Source organism: Giraffa tippelskirchi, chromosome 7, assembly GCF_054371585.1.
Source record: "Giraffa tippelskirchi isolate mGirTip1 chromosome 7, T2T-mGirTip1v1.2.pri, whole genome shotgun sequence".
NCBI lineage: Eukaryota > Metazoa > Chordata > Mammalia > Artiodactyla > Giraffidae > Giraffa > Giraffa tippelskirchi.
In genome coordinates, this window is record NC_137281.1 from 126,221,527 (window position 1) to 126,243,288 (window position 21,762).

A 21,762-nucleotide genomic window follows, 5' to 3' on the forward strand; every position below is an offset into this window, starting at 1 on the left:
ATGAATTTTAACAAAAGATACCTTACAATACAATTTTTTAAACAGCGTACCTTCAAATACTTCTCTGTCTCCCCCATCTGTTCTTTCTGGGACTCCAATCAGATTTGTACCAGACCCTTGATGATATTCCACAGATTTCTAACACAGTGTTATGTCTCTCTCCTCTATGCTTATTTCAGATAGTTTCTATTGCTATTTTTTCAAGTTCACAAATTTTTTCATCTGCAATGTGTAAGCTGCTACTAATCCCATCCAGTGTACTTTTCATTTCAGATGATGTATTTTTTTTATCTCTAGAAGTTTAATTTCAAACATATCCTTTTTATATCTTCTTTTTTATACCTCCTTTTGCTCTCCTACTTTCTCTCCTACTTACTTCTTCCACCTTCTTGAACAATATTTTAATACATATGGGATGGGATATACAATAAATATTAAAATACTTGCTTCAACAGTTTTGTCCTCTAAATCTATCATGTGTCATTTCTGTGTTTTTTCTATTGACTGATTTCTCCTCTTGTTACAAGCTCTATTTTTATGCATTATTAAGTTCAATTCAGTCGCTCAGTTGTGTCCGCCTCTTTGGGACCCCATGAACCACAGCATGCCAAGCCTCCCTGTCCATCACCAACTGCTGGAGTCTACCCAAACCCATGTCCACTGAGTCGGTGATGCCATCCAACCATTTCATCCTCTGTCGTCCCCTTCTCCTCCTGCCCTCAATCTTTCCCAGCATCAGGGTCTTGTCAAATGAGACAGCTCTTTGCATCAGGTGGCCCAAGTATTGGAGTTTCAGCTTCAACATCAGTCCTTCCAATGAACACCCAGGACCAATCTCCTTCAGGATGGACTGGTTGGATCTCCTTGCAGTTTAAGAGACTCTCAAGAGTCTTCTCCAAAACCACAGTTCAAAAGCATCAATTCTTCTGCACTCAGCTTTCTTTATAGTCCAGCTCTCATATCCATACATGACTACTGGAAAAACCATAGCCTTGACTAGATGGACCTTTGTTGGCAAAGTAATGTCTGCTTTTTAATATGCTGTCTAGGTTGGTTATAACTTTCCTTCCAAGGAGTAAGCATCTTTTAATTTCATGGCTGCAGTCACCATCTGCAGTGATTCTGGAGCCCAGAAAAATAAAGTCAGCCACTATTTCCACTGTTTCCCCATCTATTTGCCATGAAGTGATGGGACTGGATGCCATGATCTTAGTTTTCTGAATGTTGAACTTTAAGCCAACTTTTTCACTCTCCTCTTTCACTTTCATCAAGAGGCTCATCAGTTCTTCTTCACTTTCTGCCATAAGGGTGATGTCATCTGCATATCTGAGGTTATTGATATTTCTCCCGGCAATCTTGATTCCAGCTTGTGCTTCCTCCAGCCCAGCATTTCTCATGATGTACTCTGCATATAAGTTAAATAAGGAGGATGACAATATACAGCCTTGATGTACTCCTTTTCCTATTTGGAACCAGTCTGTTGTTCCATGTCCAGTTCTAACTGTTGCTTCCTGACCTGCATACAGGTTTCTCAAGAGGCAGGTCAGGTGGTCTGGTATTCCCATCTCTTTCAGAATTTTCCACAGTTTATTGTGATCCACACAGTCAAAGGCGTTGGCATAGTCAATAAAGCAGAAATAGATGTTTTTCTGGAACTCTCTTGCTTTTTCGATGATCCAGCGGATGTTGGCAATTTGATCTCTGGTTCCTCTGCCTTTCCTGAAACTAGCTTGAACACCTGGAAGTTCACAGTTCACGTATTGCTGAAGCCTGGCTTGGAGAATTTTGAGCATTACTTTACTAGCGTGTGAGATCAATGCAACTGTGCCGTAGTCTGAGCATTCTTTGGCATTGTCTTTCTTAGGGATTGGAATGAAAATTGACCTTTTCCAGTCCTGTGGCTACTGCTGAGTTTTCCAAATTTGCTGATTTAGTGCAGCACTTGCATAAAGTAAATTTTAAATTTTAAAAAATGGTAATTTAAAGTCAGAGGACAGTTAATACAAGTTTTACACAGTTGGGGGCTGCATTTTTTTTTTTGCATTCCTCTAAATACTTTTGACTTCATTCTAGAATGCAGCTAAGTTATTACTTGGAAACAGTTTGAATCTAGCAAGTCTTGTTTTTTTCTGCTTTGTTATAGAGGTCCAAAACAGCCTTTAAAGGGACTTCCCGGGCAGGATAGTGGTTAAGACTCTGAACTTCCACTGCAGGGGGTGTGGGTTTCCTACAAGGAACTAAGTTCCCACGTGTCTTGAGGCCAAACAAAAACAAAACAGCCTTTAAACTAGGACGAATTTCGCTCTACTACTGAAACAATCCTTTCCTGAGAACTTGACTCCATGCCCCAAGAGTTAGGTCTTTCCACTTGGGTTAGTAGTTTCCCAGTCCTGTGCAAGCTCTAAGGATTTTTGTGATTGCCCTTTTCCAGTTCTTCTTTCTCAGGTCTCAGTGGTTTGCTCACATGCATGCCCTTATCAGCCTTCTCTCTGTTACTCTCTCCTCCTCTGTACTCTGCCCTGTGAATACCAGCCACCTTAAACTGAACTCTGAACTCCATGAGATCAATGGGCCTGGAAACCCTTTCCAGGCAGCAAGCTGAGACGATCATAGGGTTCATCTTATTGCCCTTTCAAGGATCACCATCCTGTGTTGCCTGTTGCCCAATATCTGAAAATCACTGACTTTTCAGTTGTTTACGATGAGAGTTAAGTCTGGACCCTGTCACTCCATCTTGGCCAGAAGTGGAAATCTATGAGTAATTATGAGTGCCTACTATTGTGCTGGATGCAGCCTCAGCTGCTAAGGACACAGTCGTGACCCACACAGACAAGGGTCCTGTCCTCCCGGAGAAAGCTTTTTTAAAAAAAGAAAAAAACAATGGACCTCCAGGGAAGCCCCCATAGCATCTTCTTAATTTTATTTATTTTGGCTACAGTGGGTCTTGGTTGCTTTGTACTGGCTTTCTCTAGTTGTGGAGATCAGGGGCTACTCTTTATTGTGGCCTTCTCATTGCGGTAGCTTCTCTTGTTGTGGAGCACAGGCTCTAGGTGCGTGGGCTTCAGTAGCTGCAGCACACAGGCTCAGTAGTTGTGGCTTGTAGGCTTAGATCCACAGCCTGTGGAAACTTCCAGGACCAGGGACTGAACCTGTGTCCCTTGCATTAGCAGGCGGATTCTTATCCACTGTGCCACCAGGGAAGTTCCAGGAAGAAGCTTTTTAATAAAGGCCTGTGAAGATCAGTATTGGGTTCTACAGAAGGAATAGATACAATTAAAAAGTCATCATTCTGCCTTCCAGGACTTTCAGCTTTTTTGTATCCTTCAGGATCTACAGCTTCAAAAAACAGCAGATTACACTGGAGGTCAGAGGATAGGCAAAGAGGTGAAGCAGACATCTACATAAAAACTTTGCCTATAATTTTTTTGCTTGTTTGTTTGTTTTTGCCCTCTTTGTGTGATTTTTTTCACTGTTGTTGTTTTTTATTTTTTTATTATCATTTTGTAAATAGAATGGTAGTTGGCTGTAACAAAGCATTAGTTTGGCCATTAACATTAGTTAGTTGGCTATAACAAAGCAGCAATAGTTTAAGAACGAATGTGGGTAACTATAGTGTCCATTCAACAGAATCCTAGATTGAGTTGATTTATATGAAGTATTTACTTATCTCAGTGCTTGATGGGGACAGCTTTTCCCCTAACTTCAATTCAACAAATAATTATGGACAAATTCACAGCTCAGAGTAGTGTATGGTACCTTTTCATCCACTCCTATGCAACTTGTATTATTATTCCTATAGTCTTCTGCCCCTAGATACAGAATTCTCTCCAGAAGAATCTCTCTTATTCAAGACCACCTACATAATTTGTGGGGCCCAGTGTGAAACTAAAACGTGCCCCTCCTTGATCAAAAATATTAAGAATTATCAGATGTTGACAGCAGAGCATTAAAGCAAGCATGGGACTCCTCCAAGAGTGGGCCTTGTGTAACTGCCTAGGTTGCACACCCATGAAACCATTCCTGCTCCCGTCTCACCTCCAAACTAATTCCAGTCTCCTCTGTGATGCCCTCAACCATCTGTCAAACAGACAGGAAGGCTCTCCAGCAGCCTGGTAACACAGTTAACACAAACACACAAACAAACAGTCAAAACATTTGCATCATTCGCAGATGGAATACACAGTGCTTCTCCTAGAGTTGTGACACAGTAGGTACTTGATAAACACTTGCTGGATAACAAATAACGAAAAAATCATGCCCTAAGAAAAGGAGCTGAATAGCTTTGATCATCAGGACCTTTCTGGCACTCATGAAATCATCCCACATGGGTGATCCGTTCTTGAACTCTAAGGATAGGTCTACCAGTGTTCATACCACACTAATGTCTTTTAGCAACCTTTGGAGGAAAACTGTTTAAAATGAAGGAATTGGGACCTCCTGGATGGTCAGGTGGTTAAGACTCCATGCTTCTACTGTGGGGGGCATGGGTATGATCCCTGGTAGGGTAACTAAGATCCCACATGCAGCATGGCTTAAATAAATAAATAAAATGAAGGAATTACATTTAAAGGAAAGGCAGAGAACCAACAGACTGAAAATTTCAACTTTCTAATCATTAACTGAGCTACTGTTAAGTGGATACAGAACTACATTATCTTGTTATCAGCTAAAGAAGAGAACAGATTGAGAAATTATCCTGCTTCCAAAAAGGTAATTGAAAAAATCAAGTTCCAAGGAAAAGAACTTCGAGGCCCTCCCATTCCTCCCATGCTCAATTCCATCTGGCCTTGGTGCAAGCCAGGGTCATAAAATAGCCGCTATCTGGAGGAGTGAGGCGGGTTATCTTGTAGACTCTTACAGATTTTTAGAGCAAAACAGACCTTTAAGATTGTCTTGTTAACCACAACTGAACTGCGGGCAGTGCAGGGCATCAAGCTGCAAACAGCAGGTGGGCACGGTGTAAGGACTCTGTGCTCTACTGGTCATGCACTTGGGCCTGCAGTGAATCCGACAGTCTATTACACACCTTCCACTTCATGAAGATGACATCCAGTCCCTCTCTCTAACTGTGACCTTAAGAAGTCTCCCCTCACTCTCCTGTCTTCCCAAAAATCTGAAGGTCCTTACCAATTAGATGATTCACTGATGTCTCAGCACCAATTGTTCTAAACATGAAATTACACTTATCTTGTCAGATCCCATCTCCTCCCAAATTCCCTCTGTTACCCTTTAGGTAAAGCATTCCTTATCCTTACTTTCTCCTTCTGTCCCCCTAGTGGTACTTTCCTCACTTGGCCTTGTATAAAGCTAGGCATATGTCCGAGCCAGGTACAGAGTCTGGGCTAGAGCTAGGGACTTTGTCCCCTCTCATCAGAGGGGAAGTTCCCTGAGAGAAGACCTTGTGAAGGAGAAAAAAAAGACGTGGAATAGGGTGCAAAGGAAAGCATTTAAAGATCCATTTCTTCAATGTCACAATTTTGGAAAGGGTGGACCCTAAACACCAGGCCATGCAAATTACTGGGGGCAGTTAAATGGCAGATTTAAAGGGGTGGTGATGACAAGTGTTTTCCAAGGACCTCTTTATTTTTTAACGTTTTCTATATTCAACTATGATTTGTTTTTTGAAATGTTTGCCATTTCTTATGGAATTCTGCTGTTTTTAAAATTTTGCCTATGAGAAATTTAAGGTCTTCTTCTCTTCAGCTTTGTCTCCCACACAGGTTCCTTTCAGAGTAATGAGACATTGAAAGTGTAAAGGGTGTGAAAATAGAGGAAGGAGATGATAAATACCCTTCCATACTACAAGCATTGGTCTTGGCCAATTCAAAGACCAAGCACTAGATAACCTGTTCTTTCAGTAAAGAGTTTCTAGAAATATCTAATTGAAAGATCAACCAAATGTTCTCTCACCACAGAAAGCAGAGTGAAACTATGGTAAGTCCTAAGGAATTATAACCTCTCTGCTCTGGTGTTAAGAAAACTTATTCCTAAAGATTGTTTCTAGACATCCTCTTTGTAATTTCTCTATCTCCTTGATTCTACCTCCCTCTCTCTTTCATCTCTGTCTCTCATACCCCTTCCTCTCTGTTTCCCACCTCTGTTACATCTTGCAGTGCTTTGCCTAAGAAAGCTGTGATAGACGGAACTCTGAGGAACAGCTTCCCAAACTCCTGTGGGGACCACCTCAGTCCCTGCCGAGTGGAGCTGGTTACTGAGACAGACAGAGATGAGGGTGTGTGTGTCAGGGAGCTGGTGGATGAGCAGTCAAGGCTTTATCCTGGGAGTGACTTCCCTGGTGGTCTCATGGTTAAGACTCTATGCTTCCAACGCAGGGAGCCTGGGTGTTTGATCCCTGGCTGGGTAACTAGATCCCATATGCTGCAACTAAGAGATGCCGCATGCCCCAATGAAAATCAAAGATCCCATGTGCCACAACTAAGACACGGTGCAGCCTGACTAGTTAATTATTTAATATTGTTTAAAGGCTTTATGGAGGAACGAATGATGCTCGTGGAGAACTCAGTGAGGCTCTGTGAGCAGAGTCATGTGGTCTAGAGATTCAGCATTAACAACAACCTCCCACAATTAGCCTTACAGGACTGTGACTAGAATCTTTACTTTCTATTTGCTGAAATTCTTGGGAGACTTTTGCCTTGGGTTCTGATTAGAAAAGCCTAACCTCTAGTATTCCTTACTGATCTGTAGTTGGCTAACTATTTCCCATGGTTAAATTGTGAAGTAGACAAAGTCAAGGAAAGTTGGTGTTCATTTCTCACTTATGACCCTCCTCCTAGGTGCTCTAAGTATACCTTATTGGTGAAAGTCTATTCTTGTTTGAAAAACAAGTTATAAGGAAGTAATCCTTGGCCAAAATATTTGTTATTAAGCATTTCAAGGTTTTTCTCTCTACCTCTCTCTCTTTTTTTTTTTCTTTTTAACTTTTAAGGCAGGATTGGAGAGATCTGGTGTCAGAGACTCCATGAGAAATGACTTAGTGCCTTTAGGGAAAGTATTTAATCATGAATCTCGAGTCCAACTTCTGCAAAATGGAAGTGACAAGTTTATCTGCCTACAAGATTGAGAGTCTGCCTACTAAATAAGAACAAAAGAGAAAGGGGAAAAAATGTCTGCATAAACGGTAAGATGTTCCCAAAACTTTAATACCTGAAGTATAAACATCCTAATATGGATCCTTTTGCTTTTTTTTAAGCTATATTGTTCATTTATCATATTTTAGGCACTACTCCAAGCCTGACATGCATTTCATTTATTTTCTCATGTAATTCTATCCACACACCTTTGAGGAAAGTACTATTACTATCCCAGTTTTCCACACAAGGAAACTCAGGCTTAGAAAGATGAAATACTTAAAGAGGTTAAACAACTTGCCCAACTGCTAATAAGTGGAAATCTTAGTTTTGAATCCAAACAGTTGGGTATTTCTCAAGTAGAGTCGAGAACTCCCAATCCGTAGGATCCCAAACCCCCTTGTCTCCCCTAATCAGAGGGTGCTGATAGGGGCATTGCAGCTGGAGCACTGATTCAGCCCCTCAGTTCACATCTCCCCCAGGAAGCTGCTCCAGTTCCTGATAAAGCCTTCCAGAAGCAAGTATTGCAATGAAGATAAGTTTTGATATAATGGCATTCTCCAGAAAGGAATTAAGGCAACTCTGATGGTAGGGAAGGGCAGCCCAGATGCACTAACTTTGACGTCTGTAAACTCTGCCTGTGATTCAGTCCATAGGTCAGTTCTCAAGAACTTTTCCAGGCTTGTTGACTCCGTGGCCTAAAAGAGTAGAACCTGCCTGCAAGAAAGAAGGAACAGAGGAGTGGCTACCATCTCTTCATTTCCCTCCTATCCTCTCCACCTCTGCAAGCCTTTCCAAGGAAACCACTGACCATATCACAAAGAGTAGGAAAAGGGGCCCTCCCTGGGTCAGGTAGGGGCATGGAAAGGAGAGGCCATGTCTGAGACATGCAATCAAGGACAGCACAGATGACTGGGAAGCCAGTCTTCAGCGCTAAAGCCCCCTCTCTTTTCCTTTTTCTCCATCCTGTCTTCCTCCTCTCCAGCCTGATCAAAATCTGTCTTCAGGAAAAGATGAGAGATTGGTTGCTTCCCTGGGAACCAAAGTCAAGAAGTAACCATGTAGTTTCTGTGCCCTGTAAAGGGCTTTGCAGAATTGGGTGAGCAAAAGAGGGAGGTCGGCTTTGTCATAGTCAGGTTTATTTCCCCCATGCCTAGATCAGTGCCTGGCTCTTTAGTTGTTGACTGAACGAATTTTGGAGGCCAGGGAGTCATTTTCACAGCCCTTAAGCTGAACACCTGTTGGCCCTGAGCTGTGGCCCTGTGGGCCACAGGTGTTAGAGCTTCTGAGCAGAAGAACTTCGGATGCTAAGAGATCCAGGCCTATGTGGGTGCTGGACAGCCCACTGTGTGAAGCCAACACTAAATACTGTATCACTACATGTACCCAGGGTGCCCTTCAGCTCCTAGCAGAGATTTATAAGCCTCACTCTAGCCTCCAATCCCTGCTTCCAAAATAGCAGAATGCTGGCTCTACCACTGGAGGACATGCCCCCACCTTTCTGGGGCACAGAGCAAGGGGTCTGGATTAAGACCTCCCCACTGCTAATGCACTGAATTGTGCCCCCTTCCCCCAATTCGGGCTCCCCCTATGGCTCAGCTGTTAAAGAATCCGCCTGCAATGCAGAAGACCTGGGTTCGATCCCTGGGTTGGGAAGATCCCCTGGAGAAAGGAAAGGCTACCCACTCCAGTATTCTGGCCTGGAAAATCTCATGGGCAGAGGAGCCTGGTGGGCTGCAGTCCATGAGGTTGCAAAGAGTCAGGCACAACTGAGCGACTAACACTTACTTACTTAACCCCCAATTCATATGATGAACCATTAAACCTTAATGTGACTATATTTACAATAAGGAAGTAATTAAGTTTTAACGAGGTCATAAGGGCAGGACCCTAATCCAATAGGACTATTGTTGTTATTACTGTTGAATACTTTGGCCACCTGATGGGAAGAGACAACACATTGGAAAAGAACCTGATGCTGGGAAAGATTGAGGACAAGAGGAGAAGGCGACAAAAGAGGATGAGATAGTTAAGATAGCATCACCAACTCAATGGACACGAATCTGAACAAACTCCAGAAGATAGAGAAGGATGGGGGAGCCTGGTGTGTTGCAGTCCAAAGGGTGGCAAAGAGTAGGACATGACTTAACAACAGATAAACAAACAAACAAAAAATTGTTCTTATAAGATAATACACCAGAGTAGTCACTCTCTCTCCACCATATGAGGACAAAGCAAAAAGATCTGCAAGTCAGGGAATCCTCATCAGAAAATAAACTGGCTAGCACAAATACATACATACATTAGGTTTAAGCCACTCAGTCTATGGTATTTTGTTATGACAGCCTGAGCAGAACAAGACACCTGCTTCCTCTATAATACTTCAGATTTATGCTCAGAGAGGTTCTGACGAGCAGACAAACCTTCTAGGCCCACTCTTACCCAAGCCAAATTCCTTCCTGTTATATATCTTTTATTCCACACAAATGGACACAACACTGCTTTTTCTTATACTCCATTTCTCCCTTGCCACATTTTAGATATTTTTTTAATGGTAATTTTTGTTTTTCCAACTTTAACTGAATTTCAGATGTCTGCTTGTTTTTCCATTTGGGTTTTGCCTTTTTTTTTTTCGGCCTCATTGCATGGCATGTGGAATCGTTCCAGGGATGGAACCCATGCCCCTGCAGGGGAAGCTGGAGTCTTAACCACTAGACGACCAGGGAAGTCCTGCCACGTCTTAGATATTAAGTTGCAAATGAGGCAGATTTTGCAGGACAAGAATGCTTTGAAGATCCAGGCATACCATGGGGCCCTAGTGGTACAGAGAATCTTCTCTCTCTTGGTCTGTCTTGGTCTCACGGTATCAGCATCAAGAAATTGGGCTTAAGATGTCTCCATTAAAATGGTAATGTTACTTTGGGATAGGAGGATAATACTTTTAACACTCTTCAACCATTTAGTAGGTCAGCTGGCTCCCTCTGAAGGGAACTGGATAAAGTTCTCTTAAAGTAATTGGGGGAAAGAAGGTTCAAGAGTCCTGAGAAGGAAAGCTTAGGAATCAGAGCTTATGTCTAAAAGAGAGTGAAGCTAAAATCAGCAAAGCAGGCTTGCTGCCATGATAGTGTTTCCCGTTTCCCAGGAGATAGAAAACTAATAAAGCCCTTGATGCTGGCACAGCATAAACCTCAGCAAAGGCTAATAAACAATTATAAAGCATTTAAGATAAGACCTTAAATGATTAACTGATTATCTTGGAAATTAAAGAAAAGGACCCCAGGGTACGGGACCTGATTATAAAGTCATACATATATATGTGAGGTGGGGCCAGGGTAGGAAGAGGGTGGCAGGAAGGAGCCCTATTAGAATAGGCTGAAGGAGAAGGGGAGGAGTGTGCAGATCAGTAGTCAGAGACAGGAAGTGGGAGAACTGTGTTGACTACAACCGTACCTGTATCGCTGCCATGTCTTGGGGTAGTCATAATGCTGGGCAAAAATCACAAAGACTATTGCCCTTTCCAAAGAGATACATAACCAACTGCTTAGGAGGGGAGCTAAAAAGAGACCATTGGAAACCTAAGGGTTTTTCTATAAAGCTGTTATGAAGTGTTACCAGACTTATCTTCTGCATATTTTCCAATCCCAACATTTGGCCTTATTAAAATGTTGGGCCTTTGCATTACCTTGAAAGTCACCAGTTGTTCTGTACAATTTCAAGATGCTCTGTTGTCCAGTGACTGAGCTTTCATTGCCTTGCTGGTTTCCAGGAAAGCAGACCCCTAGATCACTCAGAATTGACCCAACAATTTTTTCTAAAAATTGCCAGGGTTTCCACTGCCAAAAAACTGCTCACATATATCTAAATAACTTAAGAATATTTTTACTATAAATAAAGCATTCCAACAATTTTCTTTTCAAGAACAGTAAAATCTGTACTATGGCCTTCTGAGACCCAAGCAAATTAAAGATAATAGGATTGTTAGGGAACTGTTGACCAAAACTGCCTGCCCTGGCCAGGCACAACCAGTAACAGGTTTGCTTAAGTTTCCCACTTCAGGATGCTTCAAAAGGACATAAACCCAGTGTGGGGCCCAAAAACAACCCAGATAAAATTTAAGAGGGGCCAAGAAGGGGAGGAGATACCAGTTGATAACATCTCTCGTCAACCTCTCAGAAATCCTTGTGCTGAAAACCATCACGACTGAGAGATGCACGCACTACCAGGAAGGGCCTGAGGCAGATCAAACGAAGGCACAACCAAGATAATTGGCCAGAAACAACCCAGAAAGCTAACCCCACCACCATAAAACCTGAGACTGTGAGACCCGTGGCAAAGCAATTCTTCCCAGTTCCTTTACCCTGCTGCTCTCTGCCTGAGTGCCTCTTTTCAATAATGCCCCTTTTGTTTTGTCAGTATGTTTCCTTTGACAATTCATTTCCAAGGATTCTGAAGTGGGACCCCTTCAAGAGCCCATTGTCAGGCCGTTGAAAGAGTCCCATCCAGTGACAGGATGACGCTGGCAATATATATTTACAAGAACAGAGGTTTGCAAAAATCAGAGGTAAGACGAAAACCAATTTTATTCTCAACAACCTTTTAGCTAAATCATTGAGGGTGTGCCCCCTGCACTGGAAGGGTGGAGTCTTAACCACTAGACCACCAAGGAAGTCCCCAGATGCTCTAGATCTTGATTGTGGAGGTGGTTATACAGTTGTGTATATTAGACAAAAGGCACAAATGTGTGCAATTTACTATTATCAGTCATCATACTTTCTATAGACAAAGGAGCTGAGGGGATAATAGGCGGGGAACAAGAGGACACTATTAACACATTATTTTCCATTGGCACAATTTCTTCTGTTTATTTTTTATTTAACTTTCCTTTCTGATTCCTGCACTAAAATAAAGGTCTACAAGAGCAACGTATCTGTCTTATTACTATAACCCCAGAAACTAGAACACTACCTGGTACATAGTAGGCCATTAATAAATAGTTGATCAAATGAATGAGAATTAAGATGATAAGGACAACATAAAGAGGTGGAAGGGGATCAGAATGAGGGAAGTGCTGGAAGTGCTGAATATAAACTTGAATAATTTTACAATTCTGGAAGTTTATGTCAGTTCTTCCTTGGAGAATTTCCTTCCACTGCAGCAACAGATGTCTTTCTTCTACAGCATTTCTTGTGTCATTTCTGACTGTTGCTATAGGCTAGCATTTTCTCCCAGCTAGAAAATAACTATTTGGGGCAAGAGGTATCATATACAGCTTTGCAGCTCCCCACGATGTACGGCACTTTAGCTACACTATGCTAGTTTGCTGAATGAATGAACAACTGAAACTTGAGTCCTGAATGTCCAGAGAATCCCTGAGGAATGTTGCTGCTGCTACGTCGCTTCAGTTGTGTCCAACTCTGTGCGACCCCATAGACGGCAGCCCACCAGGCTCCACTGTCCCTGCAATTCCCCAGGCAAGGTCTCAGTGTTATAGGGGCTAAAGTCAAAGTGGTATATTCGAGTAAGTTTCATCTGGCCTCAGCATTCTACATCCACTCCCTGGGGTGCAGTACCTCCTAGTGGAAGTCCAGGGCAGCTGCCTCCTTCCTAAGTGCCCCCAAACATGGGCCCTCAGGGACTCCCTCCCAGAAATCCATCATCTCCTCCTCAAAACCTCCCTTTCACACCCATCAATGAAGCCTAGTAGACAGTGAGGCCCAGCACACTCAGGCAGGTCCCTTCTACTAACCCCAAAAATTCACAGCATAAATAATGAAGGGCTCCATTAGAGTCAGGTGGTTCTCTCAACCAGACCTGCACTTTTCAAACTCTATGGTGCAAATGAATAATCTGTAGAGAATCCTGTTAAAATGAAGATTCTGATACAGCAGTTCCAGTTCGTGGGCCAAGATTCTGAATCTGAACTAGCTTCCAGGTGACATCAAAGGATGCTGGTCCAGTCTGTACTGCACCCCTGTGGTGACTGGCAGCTATGGCAGTCACAACTCCAGATGCACCAAGTCTGACCAGAAAGCCATGGGGGTTGATTGTTTAAGCAAACACTGTGAAGCATATAAATATATGTTCCCTTCAAGGTTTGCCCCTTGAAGGTTTGCTTGCTTCTTTCTTGATGCTGAAACCCTAGAGAAGAGCTCCGTCTTCCAGCTGGAAAGGGTGGAGGAAGGGACCACATCCCCAGAATCAGAAACAGAAAAATGTGGTTTAAATCAAGAAGTCAAGGGGAGGGAGGGAGCTGAGGGCTCAGAGAGGGTGTCCCAGAGCAGTAGTCTCAATGAGGTCATCCCAGGCCAGTGTCTCTGGCTCTCAGCTTTGCCAGCCTGGAAACTCCACATTTTGTCAGTGTACCCAGATATAAGCAGACTGAATGGAAATGAATCATACCAACCAGACTCAAGGGTCTAAACCAAATGCCAACGTAAGAAGAACAAACACCAACTAATCAGAAACTTGTTCAGAGCAATGCTTTTCCCTGCAGGAATGTCTACGTGGGCTGGCATATCATTACCAAAAGTCTGTTTTATGGGCCTGAAATCAGAGCAAGAGGAATCGAGTGAGGGGATATTATGTCATTTTGATAGCTGGATACACCCATCTCCAGGATATTTGTATATATGCCAAGAAGGTCAGCAGTCAGAAGCTAGGAGAACACAATGCCCCTCTGTTAATCTTCCTGCACCTGGAAACTTTCTGTTCAGCTTTCTTTACCACATTCCTGACCTCAGAAGACACTTCAGTTGCCTTGGACATGAATGGCTAGAATGGGTTACGTCCAGTGGTGTATGTTTGTGGGTTTTATTTTCTTGGTTGACTCCTTTTGCTCTTAGAAAGTGACTGCACCAGAACTTCTCTCCAGATTCTGAGAGCAGCTCATTGCCCAGCACCGAAGCACCAGCAGGAAAGGAATAGGGGGTTGGAGGGAGGGCCACTGGGGAAAAGCCGATCCTTTCATTGCTTCCTACCCTAACACCTTATTCCAGGTTGCAAATTTTAAAACCTGTGTAGTTATTTAAGTGGTCAGAGGAACAGAGGTTGTCACATTTCTGTTGGCTGGTTCTTTTTCTGCTGGTGATGTTGATTTTCTATATGGACAACACTTAAATCAGTGTCCAAAGTCGGGCAAGTTTCTCAGGTTCACCTTTCCTCATTCTATTTTCTTGTGCCCTGTTGTGTGGCTTACACTTATCAAATTCAGGAAAGTGGCAGTAAGGAGACCTGGAAAATTACAGCACCCCACAATGTCCTGCTTTTACAGGGTTCAGTTTGCCTTTGTAGACAGATTGTCAGTAAAGGGAGCACAACCCCACTGCTTCCTGACTTACTCTGCCACTTCCCACCCCTCCTCCCCCGGCCCCCCAGGTCCTCTGGGAAAAGCTGGAGGGACTCAATGTTCACTGGGTCCTATTTCATTCCCTCCTTGACAGAGATACAGCTGCTGCCCAACCACCTGAAAGCCAACTCCAAAACTTACTTCCATTTGCCTATTGCCAAATGACCGACTTAAATTTGCTGAACCTGGATTAAGTGCTCACAAAACAAAGTAACAAATAATATTTGCTTTAAACCTGAGGTAGGTTAGGAAAAAAAAAATCCTCAAGGGATCCTCAAGCCCTCCCATCTAGAAGGCAGAGGAGACGGAGGCCACAAACCCTCTTCCGCAACCTCATAGTGGCTACCGGTACCAATCCGTCCAGAGTGGTCAGATTTTTCGCTACTCACAGTGTATTGTCTAATCTGCACTCTTCTAATTCTTAATAAATGTTTGCACAGTGTTCCTATAATCCCTGCACTCCAAAGTATTGACTAGCAAGTGTGAGGCTTTTTTAGAGAACCCAATATATGATTTCACCACTGATAGCAAATGAGGAAAGAGAATGAGTACCACACGGAACAACCTCCCAAAATTAAACAGTCTCACAACACACAAGATGACGGTTGGCCGACTCACTGAAGCCCCTGGGTTCACTTTTTACCGAGTTATAAACATAATTTCAGCCCTGGCCTCATGTCATAAGCAGTTAGGGGAACAACCGCAAAAGAATATGGCTTCCCAAGTCTAAAAAAGACGTCCCTGCCGTGCCATTGTTGCCACAATGCCGTGACTCGGATTCGAACCGAGGTTGCTGCGGCCACAACGCAGAGTACTAACCACTATACGATCACGGCGAGCTACTGGGACGCCTCGAGTAACGCGTCACCCAGTGTCGTCCTCGTCTAGATGACTGCCGCTCTCGCCTGCCCAAGTAGCTCATTATCGGCCGCTCTGGTCCTGGCACAAAGCCTGAAGCGGAGTAGAGCGCCGTAGACTCCGGGCCGAAGTCTCTGTTGGTCGTCTGCCTGGACCGTGAGAGTACTTTGCAAACTAAAGGATCCCTGGGACGCCGGGCCTGCGAACAGGACTCTCACGTAGCCTGAAGGGATGTGATGCCTGCGCCTGCGAGTCGTGCGAATGGCGGCGCCGGTCTCCTCTTACACCCATTGTGCCCTGGCGCTCGTGCTGTCTGAACAGGCTCTGGCTGGGAATGGGACTGTCTCTTAACTCTCACAAGAAGGAAAATCAGTTCGGGTCCACAGCACAACTTCCTTCGCGATGCGGGGTAACGTAACCCCAAGATACCTCGCACCGCGGTAGTGAAGCGGCAGTATCTGACTCGCGGGCGAGTGCGGACTGATATTGGGACAGCTGAAAGACAGTGCGCCTGCGTACGCACGGGCAGAGAGGCGAGGTTTGAGATGGGCGGGAACGAGCAATGTCACAACCAGGGGGCGGGGCTTTAAACAGAGAAGAGCTCAGGCGAGAAGCGAGAGACACAAGTCCCCAGTAGCTCGCCGTGATCGTATAGTGGTTAGTACTCTGCGTTGTGGCCGCAGCAACCTCGGTTCGAATCCGAGTCACGGCATTGCGAAAGCAGTGGCACGGCAAGGGAGTTGTATTTTAGCGTTCTCCTCCATTTTTTTAATCTTCAGTTTGTGACAATTTCCTTGAAAATGGATCCCAATCCCCTTCTGACAGAAACGATATTTACGCCAGGACTGGCTACACTGGGTTTCGAAAGAATATAGGCTTCCGCTTACACTGGGCTACGCACGTTATCCGGCACAACCCAAACAAAGCACAGAACACTCAAGAGGCAGAGTGCTAAAACTGACATATGTACAAATTTCCATAGCAGCACTGGAAATGGGCTTCCGGTAATAGAAGTCTTGGCAGAAGAAGTGACCTTGGAAGTAGCTCTTACAGCCAGAAAGGGAATTTGTCAAGCAGCAAGCAGCCAGGATAATCTCGTGAGCTAAGGTCTTGAAATGGAACGAAGAGAATTCCTCTTTGCAGGTCTTCTCTTTATCTCATCCCTATGACGCTTACAGGCCCTGGTCTGAAAGGTAGTATTAAGCGCTTCTCAAGGACCCGTTGAAAGCAAGTAACTAAGAAATGGAAAACGACACTGAGGGAAGTCCACAAGATGAGCTGGAAAAGGCTCCGCAGTCGAGGGGGTTTGGGAAGAGAGGTGGAGGAGTGAGATTCCATTCGGGTTTAGCAGGATCCTTCCGGCTGCTCTGCAGGGTGGGAAGGGGGGCACTGATTGGAGCAGACGACACAGGAGAAAGACCGGTGGTCCCTCTGGATTCACTCATTAGAACCAGTGGCACGTTCTCAGTTTAGCAAAAAGCCACTGCCTACTGTGGACTCAGCCTGGTTCTAGGCGCCGTGGGGACGAGAGCTCCGATGTATCCAAAAGGAAAATCGGGCTCCCTCCCTGCTGCGCCTGGGGACACAACAGAGGATGGCACCGGGTCCGGCGGAAGCACCGGTGAGCGGACGACTCAATGCCGTCGGGGCAGCAAGGGAAGCAAGGAAGGGGGTGCTGCAGATGAGAACAGCAGGTTGAGATACATTTATGGAGTCCCTTCTAAGTGGCCAGTCCAGTTCTGGGGGTGTTCTCCTTAAGAGGCAGCGTTCGGTCACTCGGGGAATCAACAAGGAGTAGAAGCCCTGAGGAGCGCCCCTCTGCCGGTCTGCGGTGCTGGAAGGGTCTCGAGGGCACAGGAGATGGGATTCCTCCAAGGAAGGCGAGTTACACAGCTTGTGAACATTCTGAGCTCCGGCCAGTCCCGTCCCTGGATGCCCAAGTGGTACCCGCTAAACTCCCACTTCCCTTACACGGAACCCACTCTTTCCTACTGCATCATCACCATCTCGGGTAGTTAATGGACCCAAACTGGAGAGAACCGGAGCAACTGGCAAAAGAGCAATGCGCCTGCGCATTCTCAGATTCGGCCTTAGGCCTGAACCCGCCCCATAGGTGGACCCTTTGGTGACGTGCAGAATGGGAAGGCCTGTAACTGTTGAAGAAGATAATCTGAAAGCTCCCCTGACAGGTCTCCGGTAGCTCGCCGTGATCGTATAGTGGTTAGTACTCTGCGTTGTGGCCGCAGCAACCTCGGTTCGAATCCGAGTCACGGCATTGTGGCAACAATGGCACGGCAAGGGACCCGTACTTTTAAACTCCTTTTCCCACCCTAGTCCACGACGTTTTATATAAATCATAACTCACCTTTTTGAAACGAAACGCTGCATCTCTCTACTTTGAAAACTGAGCCACCTCTGATCGCCACCTTCAATAATTCTCATTTAATCCTCTGAATACAGCATTAGAGCAAACAAATTGTAACCCTTTCCCTCCTGAAAAAAATTGAAAATCAGTGTCAAAATCATTCTCCTACATCAACAAAACAGCGACCCTGTGGCCTCGCGCTTTCTTTCCTTTTCATGCATTAAAAATAAAAAGGTGTTCATTTTCAAATAGAGAATACAAAGCACAAGCCCAGTGAAAACTGTCTCTCTCTCATTCTTCACCCTATCTAGCAATCATCGTCAGTTTCCAATGTATTTTTCTGTGGCAGTCTTTGTATAAATACATATTTGTATATGTATGCGTGTGAGTCCTAAGTCGCTCAGTCGTGTCCGACTCTTTGTGACTCTACGCTATGGACTGTAGCCCTCCGGCTCCTCTGTCCACGGGATTCTCCAGACAAGAATACTGGAGTGGGCTGCCAAGCCCTCCGCCGGGGGATCCTCCGGATCCGGGGATTGAAACCTACTCTCTTCTGTCTCCTGCATTTGCAGGCGGGTTCTTTACCACTTAGGGTCATCTGATACATGTATGCACATATATTCCCCCTTGCTTCTTGCATAATACAGGTGACATCTTCTCTTCTTCCTCCTCACCCCCAGAAATCAGACTAAACTTGAAGTCTTAGATTTGCATTGGTAGCCTATCTCCCACTACAGGAAGAGTATACATACCCCAGGGGGAATCTCCACCCACCTGATCCAGTCCTTTTTCTCCCCAGGCACAGGCTCCCGGTGGGGGACAGTGGAACTCTGTTTGGGTTGATAAGATAAGGGAAAGGAATTCCTTACCTTGCCCATAGAAAACGTTTGGATGGGAGCCTGGGCTCTGCTGGGAATTGGCCCTCATTTGATTTCAGGTTGGAAGGTCAGATTGGAAGGTCAGAATTCATTTGGAGACCCTTTGAAGGCGGGAGGAGGAGGGGTTGGATGGCATCACCTACTCGATGGACATGAGTTTGAGCAAGCTCCAGGAGTTGGTGATGGACAAAGAAGACTGGCATGCTGCAGTCCATGGGGTTGCAGAGTCAGACACGACTGGACTGGACTTCCATTTCTTCCTTATCTGATTGTCAGAATCCAACTTAAATCACAAACCACTCAAGTTAGAAAATTCAAGTTCAGTGAAGGCAGAACTGAATCCTACTATGTTTGTGTTCCAAGAATACGGTCTCCCCATAAATATTTGAACAGAGATATCTTATGGAGTCCATAAATGAGATAAGTGGCCCAGTCTGCTATATGGCTGCATTTTAAGTTGTATTCTAGCAACACAGAACCATGTTATTTTTATACCAGACAAATAGAAAACATGGCTCAAATGAAGCTCCATCTACATGCAGAATATCTAAGAACAGAATTCATACATTTGGGATATGTTTGTCTTCTCAAGATTGTGGACAGAGATGAACACAAGGCAAGGCTGGAGACCAAAGGCAAGGGCCAGACGTAGAAGAAGACAAAACCAGAAGGAATGAGCGCTCAGAATGGGACTGGGCATTCAAAGGCAAGCAAATAGAAGTAAGGACATCCCACACAGTACCCAGCAAGGGAAGTGAGAGCTAAGGACTAGGCTATGGGACATGTGCAAATTTAGCAGGTTAAGGGAGGAAGAGAGGATTTGTCTTGAGAGAAAAGAAAACAGTGTCATTTTAAGAAAAGTATGGGAGAAGAGAGTTTTAAGCATAGAGGAGGTCAGCAGACAGGAGAAAGGAGAAAGAGAAATGAGACGTCACTGGTCTTAACACATCAAAGTCCTTGACTTTTAAAACCTTCTGTGAGAGCAAACCGATACGTGTAACAAGACTCAGAAAAAAATATACACTCTTTGCCCCAATAACTTCACTTTTGGGAATCTTGCCAAAGGAAATAATCCTAAACTTGGAAAAGTTATCCACATAAAGCTGTTTGTTACAGTTATTTAGAAGGGAGGAGAATGGAAATAGCCTAAATGCTCAACAAATAAAGTGAAAATCTAAACTAAGGTATGTTCATTTGATGAAATATTAAATAGCCATTTTTAAAGTACAAAGTCAACTTTTAACTGCCATCTCCAACTAAAAGGAGTAAGACTCCTTTAAAGAAATTGATTACAAGTACAAGCACCACAGACTGATAAGTACAAGTTGGGTCTGGAATATCTTATGTGAGAAAGCAAGTAAGTGTTTAAAGACTGGCAAGACCAAGTCAATAGAATCCAGAAGCCTCTTGAAAGGGCTCTTACTGGCCCAATTTAGGACAGTTTTGAGCATTAAAAAAAAAAATGGTAATGGATTATACCCTATTAAATTTTTTAAAAAAATAATTTTTGAGACTACAGGGATTGGGCAGAGGGGTGAGGGGGAAGAGAAACTCTCTCTTTACAGAAGAATGCCAGATAACAAGTGCAGAATGACAGAATTAGAGTCACCTTTTGCAATCCCCAGTGTAATAACAAATGTAACCATAGATCATCAATGGAAGCTAAGACCACTGGGTAAAACATGTTGGGAGCTAATCATCTTAGGTTATCACACCACAACTTACTCTAAATTGTGAAATGGAGAGATCTGATGGACTCTAGCTTAACCAAGTGATCAAGTCTAGCATCGCCAATGAAGGACAATGAGCACTATTGACTGGCCTGCCAGTGTAACACACTGGAAAGTCTACATCATCTCAAATGTAGTGGTCTTTTTTTTAAAAAAAAAGTCAAACCTGAATATAATCATGAGGAAACTATGGAAAAATCCAAAATGTGCGACATTCTACATGACAACTGCCCTGGACATTTCAAAATGAGCAATGTCATGAAAACCAAACTAGCAAGAAAAAAATGGGAAATATTTCAAGATTTTAAAGAGAGTAAAGAACAAACAGTGCACCAGGGGAACCTTGGTAAATCCTGAATCGGGATGGAAAAAAATCCCAAATATATGTATGTATGTATTTGCACAGTTGCTCAATCATGTCTGACTCTTTGTGATCCTATAGACTGTAGCCTGCCAGGCTCCTCTGTCCATGGGATTCTCCAGGCAAGAGTACTGGAGTGCCTGCCCTATCCTCCTCCAGAGGATCTTCCTGACCCAGGGATCAAACCCACATCTCTTGCATCTCCTGCAATGACAGGCTGATTCTTTACCACTGAGCCACCTGGGAAGCCCAAGTAAATGACATTGGGGTGGGGGGATGGAAAAAAATTAATATGGACTGTAAAATAGACAATGCTATTAATGATAATGGTTTGTGGCCTCATAGAAGAATTCCTTATTCTTAGGGAATGGCTGCTGAAGTATTTAGAGCTGAAGCATCATGACAACTGAAACTTGCATCAAATCGATAACGGGGAAAAAAGGCTGAAGGGATAGAACAAATGCGGCAAAATGTTAAAAAGTAGTGAATCTAGGTGAAGGGTATACAGATTTCCCCTGTACTTTTTTTGAATTCTTCTGTAAGTTTGAAATTTTAAAAAAACTGGAAGAAAATAAAGCTTTCATAATAAAAATGGGGAAATTATGCAATGTTCAGTGAAAAAAATAAGGATACAAAATTGTGTATACCATAATTATAGCTATATAAAAATAAGAACAAGAGAAATGATCTTTATTCATTTCAACATTTGTTAAGCTCTTGCCACACGACAGGCTTTGCACTAAGTGATGGGAACACCCAGATCCCCTTCAGAATCCTGAGTCTATGGTGCAATGCTTAACATGCTTAAGTACAAGACTTTGGGTCTGGCAAACTCCACCCAAGTCTTGAGGGCCTCACCTCTGTATCCTTGGTTCCTAGCAAGCTACCTGGCCCCATGAGGTGCTCAACAATGCCTGATTCTGAAAGTGCATTAACAGAAGTTTAAGACAAAAGTAAGTCCACGGTGTACATAAAGTATTAGAGCTTTCTAATTATCATTTAAACTATCCTTATGATATCCTCCCCCATCCTCATGTGACTTTACTTCCTAATCTTCCTCACTATGAATTCACCCCTTCTTAATGGTATGCTGGTTCACTCAACCCATGCTGACCTCTTGGCTTGGAATGACCATTT

At 43.9% G+C, this 21,762-nt stretch overlaps 1 protein-coding gene and 3 non-coding genes across 4 annotated transcripts in view; 2 read left to right on the forward strand and 2 right to left on the reverse strand.

Annotated features, from left to right (window-relative positions):
- SLC28A2 (solute carrier family 28 member 2) overlaps positions 1-15,795 on the reverse strand; it is a 59,993-nt gene extending 44,198 nt beyond the window's left edge. The window contains exon 1 of the mRNA XM_081511420.1: positions 15,253-15,795. The gene's annotated coding sequence lies outside the window, so the exon portion shown is untranslated. The remainder of the gene's footprint in view (positions 1-15,252) is intronic.
- Positions 15,198-15,269, reverse strand: TRNAH-GUG (transfer RNA histidin (anticodon GUG)). Its single transcript has one exon. It is a non-coding gene; the product is annotated as a tRNA-His (tRNA).
- Positions 15,796-15,931: 136 nt separating the features above from the next.
- TRNAH-GUG (transfer RNA histidin (anticodon GUG)) lies at positions 15,932-16,003 on the forward strand. Its single transcript has one exon. It is a non-coding gene; the product is annotated as a tRNA-His (tRNA).
- A 1,491-nt stretch (positions 16,004-17,494) lies between these two features.
- Positions 17,495-17,566, forward strand: TRNAH-GUG (transfer RNA histidin (anticodon GUG)). The gene has a single exon. It is a non-coding gene; the product is annotated as a tRNA-His (tRNA).
- Positions 17,567-21,762: the final 4,196 nt, after the last annotated feature.